We start from the raw sequence: 5,225 nt of genomic DNA on the forward strand, positions 1-5,225 counted from the left end.
GTGTGTGTGTGTGTGTGTGTGTATAATGCGTTATCCTTAAAGAAGTGCAACCTCAGATGTGGATTTTATGTTTTCCTGTCTGCCGTTGACCTTCTTCACCTCTGACCTGCTGCTCTTTGTCCTCTCAGACAGACACTTAAAAAGCCAACCGGAGAGCGATTTCCACCTATTAAAGGAAGTCCCCTCTCTTTGATGGCACAAAGGGGATTTGTGTAGACATATTGTTTTACTGACTCCTTCTCCAGAGCTCATGGACACACTCTAGAAAGGAGGAAGTAGTTAGAGGTCAAGGGTGAAGAAGGAAATGAGGATACCAACCAAAGGTCTGTGCATTAAAGATCAGCTGCCTCCTCTCCACCTCTACTAGTCAGTGAGTTTATTTCTTTTATCTTTTTGCTCCTGCAGGCTTTGATCAAAAGGGGATAGTTTGTAGGTTTAGTCTGGGATAATGACATTTATGTTACTGTAAGTCACTTATCAAGGAAGAATTGCTAAACATTCCTGTCTTTTGTCATTCTAAAATGAATATATCATTGGGTTTGGACAAAGCAAGCAATACTTAAAACGTAACATGATATTCATCAACAAATGGAGTTTGTCCTGTTGCTATAGAGCAACATTATTATTCATTTGGAGTCGTTTATGTCTGCCTGGTGAATGTCTAATATTAACTGCTGCGACTGAAAACAACACTATGAGAGCAGCAAAATGGTTCGCTATGAGGCTCCGTTAAGCCGAGAGGAGCTGCACTTTCAGGTGATAATTATTTGTAGTTTTGCCACACATATTTCACACTGTCACTGTTTTCATATGGTCATTTGATACTTTCTTGTTGTAAAAATTTAAATTACAGCGGTTTTAAAGTGCTCGGAAAAAATGAAAGTTTGAACATCTACAAATTCACTACATATGGGCAAATTTCATCTTTTGATGAAGATCAAAAGCTCCAGAGCAGCTACTACATGCACCTTTGTGTTGAAACTGTTTTCTCAAAAGCAATCTGAAGAACTCACTTTGGGGAAATGCAATGGGCTTTTTTGGATGCTATTTTATAGACTGAACTGTTAATGGATTAATGAAAAATACGACTGACAGATGAATTGATTTCTAAAACTCTGAGAGTGACCACACCAACAACTGAAAACTCGCTAAATATGTCTGAACTGGCACTTAAAAGGCAGTGTGTGTGTGTGTGTGTTTGTGGTTGTGCCAGTGAATGTCTGTCCACCAATAACTTCCAGAGCCAATAGTAATGACAGACCTCTGGTCTGTGGGAGAGAATGGAAAGTGCTTTAAGTAATTAAGTGGCAGTATGGCTATTCATTGTGTGCAAAACAGGGAGAGTGAGTGAAAACTAACTCTAACTACTACAAACACAAAGATGCCAACCAAGACAATAGAAGGGTAGTGAGCTCTTAAATTTGTTGTGGTTGTGGTTAAAGGGGTGGCTTCCTGTCCCCAACTCCACCTGCTTATTTCACACCCTCAAAGGTCAACAAGTCATTAGGCCTGATAAAAGATCTCACACATGTATGAACAGATACTGGATTGTAGCATAAGTAACTTATTTGCTCATGATAGTAGGGTGTGTGCCACTATCATTAGTAGGTGTTTTCCATGGAATTTGATTTTAGGCAGTGCCAACTCACTGTGTATCAGGATGTCATTAACACCTCACACATTTAAGCACACAGGTGTACAGTGATACACAAACAAAACCCAAAATCTCAAAAGCACAGCTTCATAATAGATAAAGATCAGAGTGGAAAAGAAAAGATTTTCATCCACCCACTGTATGACGTAAAGATAATTATCTTCCATCAGTACAGACTGTACTCGTACTTGTTTTGACAGTTAACATTTACTTACAGTACTTTGATAATATTGACAGAAAAAAGCAAATGTCAGCACAAGAAAGCTCTCAAGCAGCTTGTACTGAATGCACTGTCCTCAGAGGTCAGTCAACTGGAAAAAAAAAATACATAATTAAAAAATGTATTTGTTAAAATTCCATTGGTTCTAATGTGGAGAAGCAAGCGGTCATGTACACAAATATTAAAACTGCCCAAAATCATGTGTGTAACACTGCTTTTTAATAGATTTTTAAAGCCAAATTTCATAGCCAAAATAGTTAATATGCTTACAAAATAACCTCAAAATCCCTATTTGGATTCCAGCCAAGAACATTTTTTGCAGTGTCATACCCCATTGTCTCTATTTCTCTCTCTCTCTCTCTCCCAAAATCAACTTGAAAAATAAACAAAGACATTTAGCTGTGAGAGGTATATTTAAGAATCACATTGTATGATTTTCTTTTCAGCTTTCACATATTTTATGTTGAGTGGTAAATGAACTGCATTTATACAGCGCCTTTCTTCTTATACTTCTGACCACTCAACGCACTTTACACATGTCAACATTCATACATTAATACTGACGGCAGAGGCTGCCATGCAAGGAGCCTACTGCTCATCAAAAAAGAAACTAATGCTCATTCACACACACGGCACAGCCTCCAGGAGCAAATTGGGGTCTAGTATCTTGCCCACAGGCACTTCAACATACAGACTAAGAAAGGCCAGGAATTGAGCCTGTGATCTTCTGATTAGTGGATGACCCGGTTTACTTATAAGCCACAAGCCCCAATTTATTAGAGTAGGAAACATTACAAAGCATTCCAGCAACTCAGACTTGCACTTACAAATGTTAGGGGACTTGCAAGCGACAGATCTGAAGTGGTCAAAGTTGAAGCAGCAGGGACGCGATGTTTCCTGGCAGCTCTTTACTTTACTGTTCACTTTTAAATAAAGGCAAATTTCAGCCAACCAGCCAAAACTGAGATTAATTAACTGATGTCATTTGAGTAATTTTGTCATACTTTTCAAAGCCCTTCCTGATCACAAAAAAAAACCCATTACTGTTTTCAACAACTGATCTCACAGGTTGAATAGTAGCCTACTCGCCATGACTAACAAATTGGCTTTGACATGTGAAATTGGTGGAGTTCTCCTTTAGTGTCGGACTACACAGTTTCCTGTGATGTGGTGAAGTAAAACACATTATTGTCAATAATCATCAACTCATCGGAGTCATTTTTAGGTATGCGTGTCTTCTTCCTGTTCATATAGGCTACTGGGTGCGTGTCTCATCTTGTTTCTGGTTCAAGCAGGGTGGTAGAGTCGATGCTTTACAAATTAAACAAATACCTGGGAAAGCCCCAGCCTTTGACTCATCTACTCAAAGCATTAACACAATGTCTTTTAAAAACCCTTTCAGGTTTCAGACCTTTCAAGTAAAAGGATGATCCCACAAATGGTAGATCGACCTCTGACAGTGTTTTCTATCTACTCTTCAATCAAACCTGTGCCTAAAGACACAAAACCAAGCATTTGTGTTTTCCTGATGAATGAAACAGGTGCAAATGCATCTACATGGGCCTTACACAATGGACAGTTATTTGCATGTTTGATTTATGATTTTTGCAAACTTGTAAAGTAACAAATAGGCTAAAACCTTTGAATTTTCTTTCTCAGAAATTCGTTTATCAAGAACCATCCTGGTCCTCATCTGGCAGCTCAACAGTAATCTTTCTGTTTGTTGGGAATAGTTATTTCAGGTTGTTGTTTATCTTACACCATATTTCTGGTTTATTAATATGTGATCAATTGATTCAAATAAAAAAGACTATTACTTTGTCCAGAAACATCTGTTGTCAATCCTGCCAGTTTCATTATATTTGCTACATTTTATTAAATACATAATACTTGTGATTTTTGTGTAATTCTCACTGTAATTTTATTTTAAAAAGGTAAAATGTGTAATTCCTGGCCACATACTCCAAACAAATCGGGGGCAGTACTCTGCAATAACTCCATGATTTACTAAATGCAGTGATGGCACTGTTCAAGATTGTTAACAAGCATAATAAATCCTACAATGTCCAGGGAACTTCCCAAACTTCCTGGTGAGGGGTTGAGCAAAGAATTGAGTAACAACCAACCGTTGTCTTTGAAGAATTTATTTAACAAAAGAGAATAAACAGAGAAGTACTAAAACACATATACAGCTGGTCCAGAGACCTGCCACCTACTGCGGCATCGGCCGTCTGGCCCCAAGCAGAGGGATGCATTATCATTTACACAGTCTACGTTTTCTATGTTTTGGGGAACAGAGATCCTCTCTCGGCCTTGAATGAACATTCCATGAGAGGAGAGGAACAAGAGAGGAAAACACCAAAACAATCTCACAGCTCTGACCTAAACCCTAGAAAATGTGGACAGACCAACATAAGGTGTATAGGAGAGGAAAGGTTAAGGATAAAAACACAATACATATCTATAACAATAATAGTAATAATAATGATAATATTAAAAGATCATACATAAAAGATTAAATGTAAGAGGACACAATTTTCTGCCATAACAATCCTCCTTTTGGCCATATATGGACATCCAAGAACAGAAAATTGACTATAGAAAATTAGTCTTGGCCAATTTTGCAGAACACAGACATTGTTAAGTTATGAACAAGCAGGGGATCAAACATATGTATTTGTACTCATCCTGGATGAGAACCTCAGTTATCAAATATCATGTATAACATATTCATAACTGACCTATAGCGTGGTATCTATAATATCTCCTAGATTAACTTGTGGGACTAAACAAGGACATCTAGGAAAGCTACAAGTGTGAATGTTTCTTTGCAGGACTACTTTTGTGTCTGAGACATTTGTTTTGAAAAACTGTTGCCTGGTTCCATCAGATAGCTTTTTCCAAGTGTGTGCATTACTCACCAATCTAATGGCCCTGTCACCAGAAAGAAATTGATAATGAAGAGTTTGGTCGTTATTTGTGAATTAATTCATTAAAATTAATTCAATTTGCCTTTCGGTCAATCACATGTTAATATCGCAATATTTAACAGTCACATACTTTGACGGTCAATTGTAACAAAAGTATCCACCATTCTCCATCTTTTTGTTAATTGTACACCCACATCAACAGAGACTTGATTCAAACATGGTCGCGATTTGATTTCTTTCTCTAAACTCATTTGGGACCCCTCAGGGCTCCCTGATGGCCTCTATCAACACATTAGGATCAATGGAGAAAAAGTCTGGGCTGGAGCATTTCTGCCTGTGAGGCTGTGAGGCTTCGTATGGCATGATAAGGACATCCAGTGCCAATACTACTCTCGCGCATGTACCTCTCCATCATTCCGAC

Source organism: Micropterus dolomieu, linkage group LG04 (assembly GCF_021292245.1).
Source record: "Micropterus dolomieu isolate WLL.071019.BEF.003 ecotype Adirondacks linkage group LG04, ASM2129224v1, whole genome shotgun sequence".
NCBI lineage: Eukaryota > Metazoa > Chordata > Actinopteri > Centrarchiformes > Centrarchidae > Micropterus > Micropterus dolomieu.